Here is a 21,174-nt window from a genome sequence, read left to right as displayed (position 1 = left end):
GTTGCTTGTGATATGATCGCATAGGTCGTTGATGTAGAGAATAAATAGAGTAGGTCCTAGTACACTGCCTTGGGGAACGCCACATTAAACCGGGACAGGGGTGGAAATGGAGCTCCCAATTTTGACAACTTGTTGCCTGTTTGACAGGAATGCAATAATCCAGCTGTGGAGGAATCCAGAGATGCCATAGGAGTTGAGTTTTAGGAGTAGTTTGTCATGGACCACTGAATCAAAGGCTTTGCAAAAGTCAATATAAATTGCATCAATGGATTTTCCTTGATCTAGGTGGGTAGTCCATATGATTTTGCAGTGAAGTTGAAGGTTGCAGGATAATTTCTTTCTGAATCCAAATTGTTTGTTAGAGAGTAGGTTATTAGATTCTAAGCAAAGGGTGATTGATTGGTTTATAATGGATTCCATGACTTTACATGAGATGCAGCATAGCGAAATTGGTCTGTAGTTGTCAACAAGAGAAGGGTCTCCTTTTTTGAAGATGGGGATGACTACTGCTTTTGACCATAGCTTGGGGAGTGTGCTGGTCCTGAAGGAATTCAAGGCAGTTCCATATTTAAAAACAAGGCAGGGAATTTAACAGCGCGAAAGATTCTTTATCTATAATACAAAAGGTGGAACAGCCTCAAAATGTTAAAGAAAAAATTTAAATGGTAGAGAATATTTTTAAGGCCTTGCAGAGAAACTGAAGAAAACCAGAATTGTCATGAATTGTCAGATAAAGTTTTGACAAAATCTTAGTGAAGGGATTTGTCTCTAAAGGGCAGATTAAGGGAAGGCTTTGGGAGGATTTTTCAAAGTTGGCTACAAAATCCATTTCCATTACTATAAAAATAACTATTGGTACTACTAGTATTATTGGGAAGATTATAAATATAACAAATAGTCTGATAAACCCATTCACAACCTGTTTTTACAATTTACCTTCACATTTATTTTAGAATTAAAAATGTGTTTTTGGAAACCAACCAAATATTTGGCTTTTTCCTGAAGTATAGAAAATATTGAATAAGCAACCAATATATTAGAAAACATAGCATGCTTTTTATCTGGTTACTATTTTCTACAATTGGGAATGTGATGAACCTTTGTGCTAAATGGTTACAGCATTGCAATTATTGAGATCTGAGAGCTCAAATCTCTATATACTGCTAAAACATTTGTCCCATGACCTTTTAACTGGGCAAAGTGGTGCATCATAGGACAACCATTTTTGAACCTCAAATGAACCAACTTACAGAATGTGTCCAAAATTTAGGATACGTGACTTCTAAGGGAATGAAAATGGAAAAATTGTGGCTGGTTCAGTAGTGGTGGTGGCTCCTGTGCTGCCAAGGTGCTAGTACAGTCATATGATCTTCATTTTCAATTTTCCACGACTATTTTCCAGCAATCTTGCAATCCCTCACTCCCCCTCTCACCCAACAGCAGCCATTTATGTGCCTGCTGGGAAGGAAGAAAGGAACTTTCACAAACCCTTCCCAGTCCATACCACCAACTGTATAATGTTCTGAATGTTGCCATCTCCCATGTCTTCTCTGACCTATACTCAGTGAAGGGCTGCAAAAATTTTTACTACCATACTGTGGGTGTGGCTTGATGGTCATGTGACCATGTATAACTGGCTTGCCGGCCATGTGACCAGTGGGAGTGCCTTGACAGTCATGTGACCAGGGGGTGGCTTAAAGGTCATGTGACTGGGTGGGAGTGGCTTACCAAGGTAAGTTTTCAAATAGGTGCTTAGACTCTTTTTCAGTTAATTAAGTCACATTATTTGAATAGCCACAAAAAGGACAAATGATAGACACCATCATTTGTTGGAGGAGCACAGTAACATTTTAAGATTTTGTACTGAACCCACAAGGTTCAGTATGATACCAGATTAGACAATTTTCTTTAATTGCTATAAAAGTTCAGTTCTAGATAATGATGAAAGCGTTTATGAGTAAAAACATACTATTTAATTATTTCCCATTTTAAAAGTACCGGTAATTAAGGATCATACTAAGGTACCAAAGAAGGAAGGACAATAAAAAAAAAATTACATGTTTAATAAATAGTGCATAAATTTACTACCCCTACTGCTTCCCCCCCCCATGGGGGCAGCAGCCCATCACTGCCTTTATTGCCCCCTACATGTCTCCCTCAACCCATGTAAAAGCTCTTGTGCATCCCAAGAACCCTCCCTGACCACAGCATTCTCTTTGAAATCTTTAGAAATTGTAACAGAGCATTGTCAGAGTTAACTGTTGCACTGTGCTGCTTTTTATTTCTTGATTCTTGCAACTATGATGCTAGAGCAGTGGTTCTCAACCTTTCTAATGCCGCAACCCCTTAATACAGTTCCTCATGTTGTGGTGACCCCCAACCATAAGTCTAGCACCAATTCTCCTAACAGAACTTTAAGCTGATTGACAGGAAGGTCAGAGGGTCATCCCCACTGTCAGCGCCTGATTGGTCAGATTGTAAAAATATGATCCATGGCACCAGAATAGAAGCTTTTACTTCCTAATACCATGGAAAATTTGTCTTTTTCCATAATCTTAGGCGACCACGGTGGAATGGTCGTTCGACCCCCAAAGGGGTCCCAACTCCCAGGTTGAGAACCACTGTGCTAGAGGCTTTGTGTTTTTTTTAAATCTCACCATTATTATTTTTATAAACAAGGCAGAAAACATTCATAATACTCCGTTTACATCCTACCCTGTGAAGTCGGTTGGCTTAGAAGAGAGCAGGGTGGATTTGATTTAAATCAAGCTATGAAAAAGGCTTGATTTATAAATCAACTCGAATTAAATCATAATTTTTGAAGAAAAACTGTCACCTCTGTCCCACAGTGGCGGCTCCCCTGAGCCACTGTTGACTCACCAACAGTCCCATTCACTTTAATGGGATGGCTGGTGATGCGGTAGTGACACGACAAGATTTGGGATGTAGCAGATAGCAGGTGAATGGATGTCTGCCATGATGGATTTGAAATGACAGGTGCTCTTTAAATGTAAGGGATCATTCTTGCTGGTAGTTAGAATATTTAATATTATTATTTGCAAACAAAATGAAGGTTTTCTATTTAGAGTGCATATTATCTCAGCATGCAGAGCTTGATTCATTGAATGAGATTACCAAAAATATAAATATTACAGAATATACAGCTTCATGCTACACAGCTAAGTTTCATTTCATGCTTAAACTGCCTTCTACCGCATGAGTCCCAGCGGCCGATAAGGTCCCACAGAGTTGGCCTTCTCTGGGTCTCGTCGACCAAACAATGTCGTTTGGCGGGGCCCAGGGGAAGAGCCTTCTCTGTGGCGGCCCCGGCCCTCTGGAATCAACTCCCCCCGGAGATTAGAATGGCCCCCACCCTCCTTGTCTTTTGCAAGTTACTCAAGACCCACCTATGGGAGAATTAAGACATCTCCCCCAGGCTTTCTTATATTTTATGTTTGGTATGTATGTGCTGTATGGTTTTTAAATTGTTGGGGTTTTTAATATAATTTTATTATTAGATTTGTTCCATTGTTATACTGTTTTTGTTACTGTTGTGAGCTGCCCTGATTCTTCAGAGAGGGGCGGAATACAAATCTAATAAATTGAATTGAATTGAATTAATATACTAACTTATTAATACAATACAGTGATCCCTCGATTTTCGCGATCTCGATCTTCGCGAAACACTATATCGCGATTTTTCAAAAAATATTAATTAAAAATATTTTCCCACCCGATGACGTCACTCTCTTCCTTTCTCATCTTTCTTTCTCTCTCTCTTTATCTATCTTGCTTCTTCCTCTCTCACACTCTCTTCCTCCCTCTCTCATCTCTTTCTTTCCTTCTCTCTCTTTCTCTATCTCTCCCCCTCTTGCTCTCGAGCGGCGCGTGGGCGGCGGGGAAGACCCAGGGAAGGTTCCTTCGGCCACCCAGCAGCTGATCTGCTCGGCAGCGCCGCAGCAGCGAGGAGCCGAAGATCCGGGTTTCCCCTTTGCGTGGGCGGCGGGGAAACCTGGATCTTCGGTTCCTCGCTGCTGCGGCGCTGCCGAGCAGATCAGCTGCTGGGCGGCGGAAGGAACCTTCCCTGGGTCTTCCCAGGTGCGGAAGTAAAAACACCATCTGCGCATGCGCGGTCATGAAAAAATAAGGGCGCGCATGCGCAGATGGTGTTTTTACTTCCGCACCACTATATCGCGAAAAATCGATTATCACGAGGGGTCTTGGAACGGAACCCTCATGATAATCGAGGGATCACTGTATATCTTAAATAGAAAACTATCTTTAAATAGATTTTTACTCCAAAAGTATTTTATTAAAATAAATTTGATAAAAAAAAAAAAAATCTGATTTAAACAAAAAAAATCCAATTTAAATATTTAAAAAAATCTGATTTTTTTTTAAATTATTGCTTTTTATCTACCCTGGAAAAGAGTGATTGGTCCAAAGTCACTCAGCCAGTTTTCATGCCTAATATGGGAGTAGAACTCACAGTTTCCCAGTTTCTAGACTTGTGCCTTAACTACTAGACTCTTTTTCACGTTAATAGAAGGTTAGCACATAAACTGTTTTCCAAAATGGATAAATTTAAGGGCAAGTAATTGTAGATATTTTCATAACTGAATCTTCAATTTTCAGGGTGATAATTTAATTTTTTACATAGCAAATTTCTTGTTTTATATTTGTGAAAAATTTCCAATGATAATATTTCATCAAGGTAGGCAAAGAAACTAATTCTGACATTTCGAAGAAAGATAAAGTGACGCTGATGTGGAGAGGTCATGCATTAAAAAAATAATACTTCTGCAGAAACTTTGCGAGGTTTCTGTTAAACAGAAACAAGAGACTGAGTGAGGGGGAAGGAAAATACTATGGGTTCTTATTGGGTGCTGGAGAAGGCAACATTCAGAAAAATCAAAATGATGAAGTAGAATTGTTGGTAGATAAGGTTCTGCCACAAGAACTATGGAAGAATATACAGATTTCATCTACCTAGCATTTGACAATCCTGCCTGTTTTCAAAGAAGTCTATCTTGGTTTCCCCTCACTGAAATGATGAGAAAAGTCAATTAGATTAGATTAGATTTATTGGATTTATATGCCGCCCCCCTCCGTAGACTCGGGACGGCTCACAACAATGGTAAACAATACATAGTAACAAATCTAATATTTTGCAATCTAAATTACAGTTTTAAGTTAAAAAATCCAAAAGAACCCCAATATATAAAAAACAAGCACACAATCGAATCATACACAAAAACTACATGGGCAAGGGGGAGATGTTTCAATTCCCCCATGCCTGATGGCAGAGGTGGGTTTTAAGGAGTTTCTGAAAGGCAAGGAGGGTGGGGGAAATCCTAATCTCTGGGGGGAGCTGGTTCCAGAGGGTCGGAGCCACCACAGAGAAGGCTCTTCCCCTGGGTCCCGCCAGACGACATTGTTTAGTCGACGGGACCCAGAGAAGGCCAACTCTGTGGGACCTAACCGGTCGCTGGGATTTGTGCAACAGAAGGCGGTCCCAGAGATATTCTGGCCATTGCATTAGAGGCTTCCCTGGAATAATGAAAAAATATTGTCTCTTCAAGGTATCAGTGAGGAAAATAACATAACTCATTTTATATCAGAATTCCTTAATTCAATTGAACTATGGCTTGCCACCCCATAACCTAGAATTGAAAATAGTCATCAGTCATCATTTTTTTGAGGAACTAGTATTCCAATGCTTCACAATGGAATATGGATGATCAGGAGAAAATTCCACAAAAATCTCATTGTAGCAAAGATAAATAATAGAGACTTGAAAAAAAGGTCCAAAAATTGCAGATTTAATTTATCAGAAAGTTGGAAAATGCCCCTTTGGACTGGCCACAGTTCCCAATACATGCTTTTTTCTCTCATCATACATAAAGCAGGAAGACAAACCATGGAGATTCTGCAGAACTGTGTATTTGCAGAAACTGACATTCCAACATGATCAGTTGCACAATGCTTTTTAAACCATTGTAAAGAATGGTGGATCAACCAGAAATAGTGTCATGAAAAATTGTTCTTTGTTAAATGAAAAACATCATATTTTCTTGCTTTCTTCTTTAAAAAAATGTTAAAACAAAAACAAGAGCAAGATCACTGGGTTTCTCTTTAGAGAGAATAAAATATCACTGAAAGGATGACCCAATGTGTCGCCAGTCATCCAGTGTATTCTAAATAGCTGAACTTCAAGATAACATTAAAAAGTCTTACTTTTCCTGCAAACATGGCTCTTTTTATTAAACATTCATTATGTGTTCCCAAATGGAACATTAAGTAATAACTTTAGAGACAGATGAATGGGGATGGTTTTAAATGTTGATTTTAAAAAAACAACAACACCGTAAACATAGTTGAACTTATGCTTTATCTGATCTAAAAATAGACAGCTGTTTATGATAAGCTTTGTGCTATTAAAGAGTTTAATGCTTTCTTCCACTACTTAATTTTTCAGATCTACTTTGAATGCAAAGCCTAATCTTGCATTGGCTATTAGCAAAACCATTTTTCTTCCAGCCGTTAAGGGTTAGATGTGCAACATCCATTAAAGAAACGGCTTGATAGTATGGCTGGCCAAGAAAAGAAAAAGATCATTACAGCTTCAGAGCTATAACCTTCACAAAAGTAGTACCACCACCCATTACTGCCAAACACTGATTACCGTATTTTTCGGAGTATAAGATGCACCTTTTCCTCCCTAAAAAGGCTGATAATTTGGGTGTGTTTTATAATCTGAATGTATTTTTCTTCCCCCAGCCCTAACTAGCTGCTAATTATCTTCCCTTCTCTCTGCGAAGAATGTTTTCCAAGCCCTAAGTCTTTGCAGGGTTTTTTTCATTGCTCTAACTTGCTCCTGTTCTGTTTCTGGTAGAAATTTAGCAATCACAAATAACTCTTATTAAATGCATCATTTCATGAATAAAGAAACTCCATTTATTTTTCTGCTCTCCTGTAATTCAAACACATTCCATACAGGCACTCGGTCCATTATCTGTCTTAGTTGCATTACTAAAATTCCTTCTCCTGCTCCACTTAACAAGATTTATTTTCCTAACAGCATAACTTTGAAAAACAGCAGAACTGACTGTTAACAACACAAAATACTTTTGCTTACTTTAGCGTGGCAAAAAACACATCCATTTTCCCTTCGGCAAGGTTGAAACTCCACCCTTCTTCTCCACTGACCCCCTGATGTGCCAAATATATCACTACAGTATTTAACCTATTCCTCTCCTTAACATCTTCTTCCAGGCCTCTGTTCTCTATGTTTTTGGGCCCTTCTGAATTCAGGGTTAACACAGCGAGCGTCTAATTCTCCCTCGCTAGATCCTGAACTCATAGCCCCATCCTGTGGCTGGCCTCCCACCTGTTCTACTACCTGTAACCCCGGCCCCCACTAATTCATAAACACTATCTGAATTCGAGTCCTCAATATCTTCATCATCCTCCAACTGATCAGCAGTATGTACAACAACTCCAAATGTTTATTTCCAGGTGCTAATAATGTTCCCAGCTCCTACTGGCTTGCAAGCTCTTTCATTGTTACTCTCTCTGAATAAAGTTTTTTTAAAGCCCTAACCAGGGGATAAAATAATGTGCTGGCTAAGGACGATAGCCAGATGAATAACTGGTAAGCAGATTCTTTTCCCTATTTTCCTCCCCAAAAACTAGGGAGTATACTGTATTTTTTTACTATGGTTCCATAGACATGGTCTATGGACATGATGTGGCTTGGTGGGCGTGGCAGGGGAAGAATACTGCAAAATCCCCATTCCCACCCCACTCTGGGGCCAGCCAGAGGTGGTATTTGCTGGTTCTCTGAGCTACTCAAAATTTCCGCTACCAGTTCTCTAGAACCTTTTGGAACCTGCTGGATTTCACCCCTGCTTTCCATATTTATTTTTTCTTTCTTTCTTTTATTTGACTTCTATACTGCCCAGTCCCAAAGGACTCAGGGCGCCTTACAATAATATAAAAATACAAACAGTAAAAAAGTAGTCAAATATGGAAAATCTAAAACTGTAACCCCAATTAAAAAACCCATAACCCAATCAATCCAGGCCAACACACATACATAACATTCAATATAATTGGCCATGACAGATGGCTCGAGGCCTGCTGGCAAAGTCAGGTTTTCATGGCCTTTCGGAAGGCCAATAGGATGGAAGTAGTATGGAAATCAGGGGGGAGTTGGTTTCATAGAGCCAGGACAGCCATAGAGAAGGCCTTCCCCTGCGTACCTGCCAACTGCATTGCTTAGTTCAGTGATGGCGAACCTTTTTCCCCCTTGGATGTCGAAAGAGTGTGCGTGTGCGCTATTGCACATGGACGAGTGGCCACACTCATAATTCAATGCCTGGAAAGGGCGAAAACAGCTTCCCTGCATCCTGGAGGCCCTCTGAAGGCCAGAAATGGCCTGTTTTCCAACTTCTGGTGGGCCTAGTGGGCTTGTGTTTCACCCTCCCCATGCTACAAAGGCTTCCCTGGAGCTAGGGGAGGGTAAAAATGACCTCCCTCATCACCCAAGAGGTTCTCTGGAAGCCAAAAATGCCCTCCAAGAGCCTCTGTGCAAGCCAATAATCAGCAAAAATCACACGCATGCACATTGGAGTTGAGCTAGGGAAACAGCGCGTGTGCCAGTAGATATGGGTCTTCGTGCCACCTGTGGTCCGCCATCACTGGCTTAGTTGATGAAACCTGGAGGAAGCCAACTCTGTGTGATCTTATTGGTCTCTGGGAGGTATGTGGCAGGAGACGGTCCCATAGATAGTCTGGCCCTAAGTCATGAAGGACTTTATTCAGAAGGGTTCTTTGTTTGTCTGTCTGTTTGTTGAAAAAAGAAATAAACAAAATGGAAAGGAGCAGGATTGAGGTCTTCTTTGAGATTCTAATTGCCTTAATAGATTCTTATCATTGGATCCAAATTAATTAAATGTGTTTATTTGCTTAGGGAAGTCATTTTAACTTTATCAGCAACTGAACTGATTACAGTATTATGTACAGTATATGCTATATGCAAGTCTCCCCAAACAAGCAATTTTTAAATTAAGTTGCTTGCAAATCATGTTAGTAATAGATGTACTGTTTGTTGCAGCCTATTTTCCATGCCTCCTTTCAAATTGAGAGTTCTGCCCTGGATTCAAGCTGTGTTTCCTCCAGACTTTATTAGTCATAAGAAGCTCAAGCTGGCCAAATTCCTCTTTGCCACCCTTGGTTATGTTTTTCTTTTCCTGCTGACATACAACATTTCACACTCCCACAATCTGCAGCACAAGGAGTCAGGCACATTATTTACTATGAGATGCTACTTTATAAAGCTCAAGTTTGAAAAACAACAGCACCCTCAAAGCAGCTGGATGTATTAGATAGAGGAAAGTAACAATGGGAAGATTACTCCAGCCTCACCTAACACAATAACAGCTTTAGATGAAACATCGAGGTTGTTTAGCAACTATCCCAGAGCATTCAAGGAAGCAGGAATACCTTGTTTAAACCATCAAGAAGAACTATTGCCCACAAGATAATATGCTGCAACGTTCTGCCTGTCGGCGGCTACTTCAGCTTCAACCACAACAATACAAGAGCACACAACAGATTTAAACTTAATATTAACCGCTCCAAACTTGACTGTAAAAAATATGACTTCAGTAACCGAGTTGTCGAAGCGTGGAACTCATTACCGGACTCCATAGTGTCATCCCCAAACCCCCAACACTTTACCCTTAGATTATCTACGGTTGACCTATCCAGATTCCTAAGAGGTCAGTAAGGGGCGAGTACAAGTGCACTAGAGTGCCTTCCGTCCCCTGTCCTATTGCTCTCCTATATCTCCTATACCTTTCTTCTATTCCTATATCTCTTCTTCTATTCTTTCATTGATATGTTCTATTGCTATATCTTCTTTTCTATTCTTTCTTAGATATATTTTATTATGAGTATCTCCTCTATAACCTTCATCATGTATTTTACTATGTGTATATAGATATATACCCACTAAAACCCTCATTGTGTATTGGACAAAATAAATAAATAAAAATAAATAAATAAATAAAACTACAGCCAAGCTGAATTCAATTACCCAATTGAGTTAATTCCTTAAAGTGAGGCCCTAACGCAACTACTTTTTACAACACCTTTGCCTACATTTAATGGGGGAAAGTTGCAAGATTCGGAGAAAGTCTAATTCCAAGGCATGGAAGGATAGGGCAAGATCCTATTTAAAGTAAACCACTCCAAACTGGATTGCAGAAAATTCGACTTCAACGACAGAGTGGTCAAATGCATTATCTGACTCTGTGGTTTCATTCCCAAATCCCCATAACTTTAACTTCAGACTGTCTACTGTTGACCTCACCCCATTCCTAAGAGGTCTGTAAGGGGCGTGCATAAGCGCACCAATGTGCCCACCGTCCCTGTTCTACTGTCCTCATTTATTCGTATGTATTTCCTGTATTCATAATCATGTTTAGATTTATATCTGCTTTCTTATACATACATTTCTTGACAAATAAAATAAATAAATAAAGATGACCCACTCATTTGTGATTGCTTCCAAAATCTACTTTATGTAACAAAATGCATTTACAACAGGCATGCTCCTGATTCTTCTAAGTGTGCCCTGAAGAAAAAAAAAAGAATTATAGCAGTCTATTATAATCCATTTGTATTTATAAATGTACTTCTACAGGTCATGAACAAAATCATTTTTTCATTCCACAAAGAAGCAAAGCTCAAATATAAATCCAATAATAACAGGGAAAACCTACAAAGTTAAAATATTCTTTATAAGGAACATATTTTGATAAAGAAAGCCCTTGAGTCTATTCCATTAAAAAAAAAAATCTGTTCTCACTATCTTATCAATATGTTGAAAGTGCTGGCTGATATTAATAAAGAAACCTATCTAAGAATTTGCAGCAATGTTGGAGTGGCATCCATATTAATTATTTATTCTTGCCCACAGACATTTAACCATGTATTAAAATCAATATTATTGATTAAAGATAAACTTTTTGAAATATCTCTTTAAATAGGGGAATATTCCTTGTGATAATTATTATTAAGATATTTAAAAGAATTCAACCAATATGAAAAGTTTCAATCTTCATATATTTCCAAAGAAACCTTCAATCCTGTTGGAAGTACTGTATATTCTAATTAAGAAAACCACCCTTCCCTATGAGACACGTTACCCTACAAATGAAGGGCTACCAATTATGAAATGTCTTTATTGCTCCAAATATCTTCAAAATTCTTTGGAAATCAAACAAGGATGGGGTGACCCAGGTATTAGAGAGACCCTGGGCTTATGGGGCCCATTATTTTACAGAAGCACAACCATAATTGTGAAGGCCTGATTATGGTAAAGGGACCCTTAGCAAATCTCTCCCAGTTCTTATCCAGAGCTGGTTGGAAAGAATTTAGGTCTTAAAACCAGAGTTTTTAATGGGATGACTAACATTTTGCACTGTACCCTATAGCAAACTGGCAGCCAGTGCAGGTCACAAGGCAGTGGTGTCATATGCCTGTTATTATTCTGATTCCCAAGTGTAGCATCAGTTGAAGCTTTCATATGATCTTAAGGACAGCCTATATACAACACACTGCACTAATCCAATTACAAGATAACAAGGCTTGATTATGAATGAATGAATGTGATTGGTATATCAGAAGTAACTGCAAAAACCCTCATGATCATGGTCTTCACCTGCTATTCAAGGTATCTGTATTCAGACAGATACCCAGATTGCAAGCAGTGTAAATGCCATCTGGAAAACTATGACCTTATCCAGATGTACTATTTTCACATCCAATTTGTGGCCTTTGAATCCACAGTTACTACACCATACTTTGAGCCTGTTTTTTCTATTTATTCTTAACAACCTCTAAGTAGCAGGTTAAGATCATCCTAGCTTCATCCCATGCCAACAGATGATCTCACCCAGTAGCTTCATGTAAATGTTAAACAGCAGAGGTGAAAGGATTCAGAGTTGTGACATTCCATAGTAGAAAGTTCTAGGGTTTAATTCTCCTCCCCCTTTCCCATTTTCACCAACTGGAATAGCCACTGAAGAAAGAGGCAATCCACTATATAACTATGTTCCTCATTCACAACTCTTACAATGGGACCAGAAGACTATTATAGTTGATGCTATCAAAGGCCATTGAAAGAACCAAAAGGATTAGGAAGTCCATACTATTTCTATTCTGGTCCTGACCATGGTTATCTAACAAATGATCCTTGTGGTTTTCACATCATATTTAGGTTCTGTTCTATTCTATTCCATTCCATTCCATTCCTGATCAGGATTTGGATAGCAAATTCCATCCATAATTGTCAACTACTTTCTAAAAAAATCTATAAAAACTGACAGACACAACGGACAGGACGATATGTGACCTCTATGCCTATGCACAAGAATCTACTCAACAGATACTTGCCACTATCTTGATATTAGATAAGGGTGAGTGGAATTCAAGTGAGTCCACTTGTGCCTAGAGAATCTAGGCTGATTCCTCTTTAGACTCCTCCCCCAGGTTTTGCCACTCCTCTTCCTACAAAATCCAAAAGAGATTGTGAGGAGGTTGGGAAAGGAATGGAAAAAGAGTAAGCCTAAATGGATAGTGAGTCAACTGGTAACTTACCGGTATTTTAAAAATGACAAATGAGTGCAACTGGGGAAGGATGGTGGCTTAAGTGTTTCCTCAGCCTCTTTTTAATATAACTTTGTTCTTAATTATATTTTTATCTTAGTTTTTACGCTACTGTATGTTTTGATTGTAAACAATCCAGAGTCATTTTAGTAAGATTGGTGGTGCAGAAATTTGATAGATAAATATAGGAAATTTCACATATTTCCCCATAGTTTCCAAGATTGTCTAGATTCAAATCTGCATATTTTTGTTTCCTTAATATAATCCAAAAACATGGAGTTTGTAAAAAAAAAAAAACCACAGGAAGATAGTTGTTCAGAATACATTGTTGAACAACAGCGTCTTGAGAAAATGATACATTACCACCTCTTCCGATGAACAAAATAAATGCCCCTTCTTCAAGGATGTATTATTCACCAAGCTCAGCCTTCTATAACTCTTGGCAGCTTTCACTAGCCAGGTAAAGAAAAGGTCCAATTCAAAGCTGGCTGCAATAACAACACATAAAATCCTGTCCACTTCTTCAGGATATACAACTTCAAACCAATCTCAGACAACCTCATAAGATTAGACCTCAGTCACCTGAACCTGGCTGGTGCAACTGGCATCCAAGTCAATTTTGGATATTTTAATTTTGTAAACTCTCCATAACAGTTTTGTCATTTTATCTCTAAAAAACCAGAACTTTATAAAATTCCCGATATGCCCTTTGAAAACCAAGGAAAACCCATTAAGTGCAATTGAGTGGTGAGAAAAGAAAGGTCCTACACAAAGACAGAGGGTTGCATAAATAGAGGGATAGTTTCAAGAGCACATGAAGTAATAGTAACATTTTATACTGCAATGATGGGACCACACTTGGAATACTGTGTCCAATTCTGGTCATCAAGATATAAAAAAGATGTCTAGACCCAGAAAGCATGCAGAGAAGAACAACAAAGATGATAAGATGTCTAGAGGCTGAACCATAAAATGAACCACAGAAGGAACTAGATATGCCTAATCTTAAAAAAGGGAAGGACTAGAGGTGATATCATAGCAGTCTTCCAGTACTTCACAGAGGGCTGTCTCAGAGAAGACAGTTTTCAATTGATTCTCCAAAGCAACTGAGGGCAAAACAATAAGTAACAGGTCATTAAACGTGGATACAAACTAGAATTAAGGAAAAATTTCCCAACAGCAAGAACAATTAATCAATGGAATAGCTTGCCTCTGGAAATTGTGGGCGCTCCATCATTGAAGGTTTTCAGAGACTGAATTGCCATGTGTCTGGAATGGTATACGATTTCCTGCCATGGATAGGGAGTTAGACTAGAAGACCTCCAACCTCCCTTCCAACCCTATTATTCTATCTTATATCTTCTTCTGTCTCAAAACTCTCTTTATCTGGTTTATTATATTCAAGGCAGAACTCCTGATAACTCTTCTGTTTCTGCCTTTGTTTCTAAATAACTATGCAATGGAAATATCTTGTTTTCTAACTGCTGTTTTACAAGTCTTTGTCCTTGTTCCAGGCTGCAGCTGCAGCCGTCCAGATCATTGAGACTTTTTCCATTTGAGCTCAGACTCTGTTTTGGTTGGCAAGATCTCCTGCCAAGACAATGCACTATAAAAATAGGCTTCAGCCAGGGGTAAAATGCACTTACCTTTCCTACCGGCTTGCTAATGAGCACATGTGAATGTGACAATGTCCTGGTTTGTGGGGGGTGGATGGGGGGATGACACAGCCTTCCGCTGCCAGCACTAACAGCTCACCGCCGGTGTTACGAGTACGCACAAGCCAGATAGAGCCAGCTACATTTCACCCCTGGTTTCAGCACAATACCCAGCATCTCCTCTGTAGTCAGTGTCTGCCTCCAATATCCCCAAACTTTCTGCACTGACAACACGAACTACCGCTGGCTCACTGCCAATCAGATGATGCTCCTCATGGAGCCCTCGGTTTGTTCTTTTTAACCTTTTCAGTGCATCCATCTGTATTTTGGGGGTATTTCTCACTCATCTTCCACTTTGTTCCAAACCAACCCACTCCAATCAATATACTATAACTAATCTTCTAGTCATTACTGTCAAGAAAAATACCTTTCTATTTCTCAATTATGTTATCAATACTTCATTTTATTTCCTCCATATATCTGTCAGCCCTTTAAGGTAATCCAGACCAAGAAATCAAAGTTATGTTAATACCAACACTACTTTTATTATAAAAGTAAAGATAAGGATTTTCCCTGTTCAGGTGTGTTTGACTTTAGGGGGCAGTGCTCATCTCTGTTTCCTAGCCAACAGTGCCCATCTGTTTCCTAGCTGTTTCCTAGCTAGTTGGACAGCTAGCATTGTCCAAAGATGCTTCCATGGTCATATGGCCAGCATGACTATACGTCAAGGTCCACAAAATATTGCTACCTTCATACTGAAGTGGTACCTACTTATCTACTTGCATTTGCATGCTTTTGAACTGCTAGGCTGGCAAGAGTTGGGGCAGGTATGGGAGCTCACCATGTCATGATACGTGGGTCTTAAACTGCTAATCTTTTAGTTGACAAACCCAGCATTTTAACCAATAGGCCACCACACCCTTAGTAACAGAAGACTAAATGCACCTTTCCCTTCTCTGCCATTTACATTCAAGAGGATTACCGAGGGTCATGGTTGAGTTACTTTCTCAAATTACGTTCCAGATTTGGATTCAGGTTTCTCTTATCTGGCCATTGTCTTGGTTATAGTTCTTCTTCTTGTTCCTCAAAGTTATTCCTACAACCCTTATAATATGTTTAAAAACAATCTGATATCAAACTATTGTTTTATATCCACAAATTATAATAAAAACATAGGTAATTATTGATAATGTATAAAGCATTATTAGCATATAATAATAATTCCTATTCCATTCTGTCATCTTTATATCTCAAAATTTAATCAATTATGATAAAGAGAGCACAAGAGCACAAAAATCAAATTAAACATGATAGAAATATAAAGGACAGTCATAATACATTCTTCAAAGCATATTAATGGGTAAAAATAGTTCATTTGTAATAACACTCATTATTACATTTATAATAATCACATTTAATTAATTAATTAATTAATTTAATTGGATTTATATGCTGCCCCTCTCTGAAGACATTAATTAATTAATTATAATTAATGTTATAAAACAATTCCAAAAGAATGGTTGGAATACATTTTGATCCAGTTTATAAACATAAGAGGAAACCCACATTAGGTAAAACATGATTGAAAAATTTAAACTGAACCATATTTATAGTCTTCTCTATATCCAGAAAAATAAACTGTTGCCAAGTCAATTTAGCAGCTGTATCACAAAGTGTTATTATGCAAACATGAAGCTTTGTTTGCAACAGTTTTTCATTAGGGAAAATGGTTTGCTATTGCTTGAATTTTATGGCTGAAGAAAAGGGACAGGCCCAAAATAACCCATTTGGTTTTGTGCCTAAAGCAAGACTAGCATTCAGGACTCTCCCAGTTTTTAGCCTGATATCTTAACCACTACATCAAATCGACTCTTTTACATTATTGGCTTCAAAACCCTGAGTTTCAATATATGTAGAGATTAATGTTTTGCCTTACTGTATTATTATATCTTGATTCTTTCCTTTCCCTTGAAACTGAAGTCAGACGTAAGACAGGCTCTTAAGAGACGATGGTTCTTGCTTTTCCTAGGGAATACAGTAAATCAAAATTGGTTAGCAGCTCCATCAACTTTCTCAATGACCCTAAACCTGAATGATATTTAACTAAAAGATAAAGAAGATTTATTCAGTTTCTATCCCTCTATCAGGTTTCTGATAGCAACTTTGCCTGAAAGCAGTTAATTCCAAGAAGAAATATCTTAGACCTCTGATTAGTAAGATTTATCAAGGGGTTAAACCAAACCCCAGTTCCCTTCTTTGAAAGTCTAAGTTAGTAAGATATGATTTTTCCCCTTAGTCTCTTTCTGTATAAAAAGTGTTCTGTCTGGGTCCCCCCAGACGCCAACACCAACCAAAAAGAGTAGCCAGACACACTGGTAAAAAGCAAAGGCAGTTTATATAATTCAAAGCAAACACAGGTAACAAAAACTGTTCTTACAGACAGGAACACGATGAAGCTTCACAGAGGTTTCACGAAGGCCAGGCAATAAAACAGGATTCTTGCTGGCAAAAACAACGCTGGAGATAATAAAACCCACGCCTCCCCCAAGTCTTCCAGACTTCTAGGCCACAAGCCAAGATCAGAGACGCTGAGAATCGAAGCAAGGTCACAGGACTCCCAATTGATAACTCTCCACAAGACTGTAAGGGCGGGCCTGCCTTTTCAACCCTGCTGAGGAGAACCACACCCAAACCCAGCTGTTGCCAATTCAGGGATGGAAATACCTTTCTAACTGGCCCCTTCTTTGAGCTGCACCTCTCTGCCTCATGTCTATTATAGCCTGTGCGTCTTCATACAATGAATCCAGGCTACTAGCTGGGGAGAGGCCCCCCCCCGGGGGTCTCAGGCTGCTCTCCCTCCTCCTCTTCCTGACGTTCCTCTCCCCCATCTGCCTGGTCCTCCCCCTCCTGTTCACTGTCCTCCTCCTCTGGGCATGGATCCGGCAGAGATCCAGCCGGTCCCTGAGGAGCCTCAGGCTGAATCACAACAAAAAGGAAGAAACTTTTATCTTGTGTTGTTTTCGAAACAGTTACTAGACTTCTTATCAGTTCAAGAACTACCCACCCTTTTTACCCAGAGGAACTTCAATAGATTGGTAATGTTTGTTAACTGCTCCACTCAGGTAATAGATTGTTCTCTTAGAAAGCAAAATGATTTGTCTAGATTTGTTGGAACAGTGTGAATATGTGTGGATTGTGGTGGTTGGCTTTTAACATGATTTTAAAGCAATGATGAATGGCTACATACAACTTTACATTGGGTATTTTGTATGATAGATAATTCTTCCTTTCTAAAAATCTACATTTTTAAGAAGGCTAATTAATGAAGAATTAACTTGCTTAATTAAACACATCTGTTTTCTCTCTTGTCTTTAAGGTCTCTCCTGCAATCTAGTTGCTCAGCCAGCACGCTTGGTAGTGACTTATATGAAGTACATCTAGCTGTATGACCCAAATGTCATGCTCTGAAGTGCATACTTATGCACAGAATAAGTCTCTGTTAAGATGGCATTTTGCCTAATCCACTGTGACTGCCCAAAATCTCAATATGTCTCTGTAATGATAAATTGTCTTATCTCTGCAGACATTCAATTGTAAAATTAATCTAATAATGCAAAAGAGCAGAAAAGCAAATAATTCACAAAATATCCCATTTTGTTTCCCTATAAAAGGTACAAGTTAAAAAGCAGGTAAAGTCTCTCCAGCAGGCATTTTTTTAAAAAATTAAAACATCCATTTTGCCCAGAGGAAATTCAATAGATAAATAAATGGTAATGTTTGTTCAACATGGGTGATCCAGTTAACTGCCCCACTCAGTTAATAGGCTCAAAAAGGAGGTTTCTCATATAAAAATCTTGCCATAGTTTCTCATGAGCAGTCAGGGTTTCAAATATTTGTTAAGCACACATCTATAACAGAGCCACTAAGAAACTGACCCAATTTAAGATACCATATTTTTCGGAGTATAAGACACACATTTTTCATCCCTAAAAGAGGCTGAAAATTTGGGTGCGTCTTATATTCCAAATGTAGCCTTTTTCAAAACTTTTTTCCAGCCCTAATTAGGTGCTAATGATCTTCCGGTTTCCTATTCGTGGGAAGGTTTTTTTCCTGCCCTAAGGCTTTGCAGGCTTAGCTTTCATTCCTACTCCCCCTGAAAAAGGTTTTTTCAGCCCTAATCAGGGGATAAAATAATGAGCTGAAGCTGAATAGACTAAGGAGGCTAGCCAGATGAATACCTGGTAGGTAGATTTCCCCCCACTACAGTGATCCCCCGGTTATTGCGTCCCCGACCATTGCGAACAGGGTAATTCGCGATTTTTCAACCCGGAAGTCAAAATACCATCTACGCATGCGTGCCGGGCACGCATGCGTAGATGGCAACCGGGAGATCAGCTGCTGTGCGGCTTCCCTGGGTCTTCCCCCTCTTGCTGGCGTCAGCGAGGAGTTTCCCCACCGCCCACGCAAACTCCTCGCTGCCGCTCGCCCACCCTTTGCCTGCCCACGCCGTTCGCTCCCCCCTCTTGCTGGCGGGAGGGCGAGAAGCCCTCCCCAGCACCCGCTCGCCCGCCCTTCGCCGCTCGCCCGCCCTTCGCCCTGGCCGCTTCTTCCCAGCGGAGAAATTCCAGCCCCCACCTGGTCCCGCCCGATCCTCCTCCCTGAGGCAGCTCGCCCTCCCATGGCCGCTTCCTCCACCCTCCATTGCAAGCCCTCGCCACCGCAGCCAACGCGCGCTGCGATCTTCAAGCCCGGCTCCTTTCGGCCCAGCATCCTGGGCCAAGCAGCTGCCTTCCGTGACTGAGCCTGGCTGGCCCGGAAGATCATAGCGTGCGTTGGCTGCAGCGGCGAGCGAAGCCAAGCCGGCAGCAATGTCGCCGCCGGTGCAGCCAACGCGCGCTACGATCTTCCAGGCAAGCCAGGCTCAGTGACGGAAGGCAGCCGCTTGGGCCGAGAGGAGCCGGCCTTGATCCGCTGAGCCTGGCTGGCCCGGAAGATCGTAGCGCGCGTTGGCTGCACCGGCGGCGACATTGCTGCCGGCTTGGCTTCGCTCGCCGCTGCAGCCAACGCGTGCTACGATCTTCCGGGCCAGCCAGGCTCAGCGGATCAAGGCCGGCTCCTCTCGGCCCAAGCGGCTGCCTTCCGTCACTGAGCCTGGCTCGCCCGGAAGATCATAGCGCGCGTTGGCTGCAGCGGCGAGCGAAGCCAAGCCGGCAGCAATGTCGCCGCCGGTGCAGCCAACGCGCGCTACGATCTTCCGGGCCAGCCAGGCTCCGCGGATCAAGGCAGCCGCTTGGGCCGAGAGGAGCCGGCCTTGATCCGCTGAGCCTTCACATTCCTCCAAGTCATTTCGCCGCTCATGTCCTGGCTAAACCGGGCAGCAGGAGACAGGCTTTGAGTTTTGGCTGCGGGGTGAGGGAGTTAGGAAAGTCCTACTTCTCCCCCCGCAGCCAAAACTCAAAGCCTGTCTCCTGCTGCCCGGTTTAGCCAGGACACGAGCGGCGAAATGACTTGGAGGAATGTGAAGCTGAAACCGGCCGGTTTCAGCTTCACATTCCTCCAAGTCATTTCGCCGCTCGTTTCCTGGCTAAACCGGGCAGCAGGAGACAGGCGGTGGGCTGGGAGCCGCAGGCGAAAGGAGCTCAGGCATTGTTCTCCGGACCCCGCCCGCAGCCTGGAGAGGGAAAGGGCCGCCGCGGGGCTGAGCGGGTGGGGTACGGAGAACAATGCCTGGCGCCGCGCTCCGATGCCCGAGCTCCTTTCGCCTGCGGCTCCCAGCAGCACTTTGAATCCAGCAGCTTCTGTTGGATACGGGCGGTGGGTGGGACGAGCGGCGCGGAAGCCAGGGGCTGTGGCAGCTCGCCCCCCCATCGCCCGTATCCAGCAGAAGCGGCGGGATTCAAAGGGATTCAAGGCTAACTTCTGCGCTTGGCTTGAGGACTCAGCTCGGAAGCTGCACGGGTGTTTTAAAAGGTCTCCGCCGGCATGGGGGGCTTCCTACCACCTCCCGAACCCCCAACTCGGGTTTGGGGGGGTGCTAAGAAGCCCCCCATGCCGGCGGAGACCTTTTAAAACACCCATGCAGCTTCCGAGCTGAGTCCTCAATCTTCGGCTCCTCGCTAGCGCTGCGGAAGTAAAAACACCATCTGCACATGCGCAGATGGTGTTTGTACTTCCGCAGCGCTACTTCGCGAAAACCCGCTCGTTGCGGGGGTTCCTGGAACGGAACCCTCGCAACGAGCGGGGGATCACTGTATTTTCTTTCCCCAAAACTAAGGTGTATTTATACTCAGGTGCATCTTATACTCCGAAAAATATGGTAAATGCCATATTCAAGGTTGTTTGTTTGTTTGTTTGTTTGTTTGTTTGGATTGGATTGGATTGGATTGGATTGATTTCTAGGCCGCCCTTCTCTGGAGACTCAGGGTGGCTATCTTGTGACAAACCTGCATTGGGCATGGTTGAAGGATCATTCATTGGAAGTTCAACTACTTGGAGAGAAGATGGGAAAATGGCAGATTTTCAATAAGCTCTAATTGCAGTATCTGAACTTTAGAAGTTCTGGCCATCTGAAGAAATACTGAAGGGAATATCTTAGGGTCATTATTTAAGTGGATCATATTATTTGTCTTAATGTCAGAGCATCAGGAGCAAACTGTGATTCTTACACTGGAAGAATTATTTCAGTATAGTTCTACTAATTCTGGCTTGGTGTCATAAGAGTTTCCGGGAAATGATCATCCCCTTGGGGAAGAAATATTAGTGTCCTGATGGACAAGAAATGATAGGTTGAGGGACTGCAATCTAGCTGTAGCAGAGAAACAAGGATAGGCTCTTGGTTGGT

At 41.3% G+C, this 21,174-nt stretch overlaps 1 protein-coding gene across 2 annotated transcripts in view; it reads right to left on the bottom strand.

The window, feature by feature from the left end:
• MARCHF3 (membrane associated ring-CH-type finger 3) overlaps positions 1 to 21,174 on the bottom strand; it is a 195,025-nt gene that overhangs the window by 105,229 nt on the left and 68,622 nt on the right. Inside the window, exon 2 of one of the 2 annotated variants that reach the window (XM_070742845.1) lies at positions 16,270 to 16,358. The exons of the other annotated variant lie outside the window; for it this stretch is intronic. The gene's annotated coding sequence lies outside the window, so the exon portion shown is untranslated. The remainder of the gene's footprint in view (positions 1 to 16,269; positions 16,359 to 21,174) is intronic. 2 annotated transcript variants of the gene reach the window in all.

This window comes from Erythrolamprus reginae, chromosome 2 (genome assembly GCF_031021105.1).
Source record: "Erythrolamprus reginae isolate rEryReg1 chromosome 2, rEryReg1.hap1, whole genome shotgun sequence".
Taxonomy (NCBI): domain Eukaryota; kingdom Metazoa; phylum Chordata; class Lepidosauria; order Squamata; family Dipsadidae; genus Erythrolamprus; species Erythrolamprus reginae.
The sequence above is the reverse complement of the archived record's forward strand: the minus strand, read 5'-3'. Positions and strand labels throughout refer to the sequence as shown.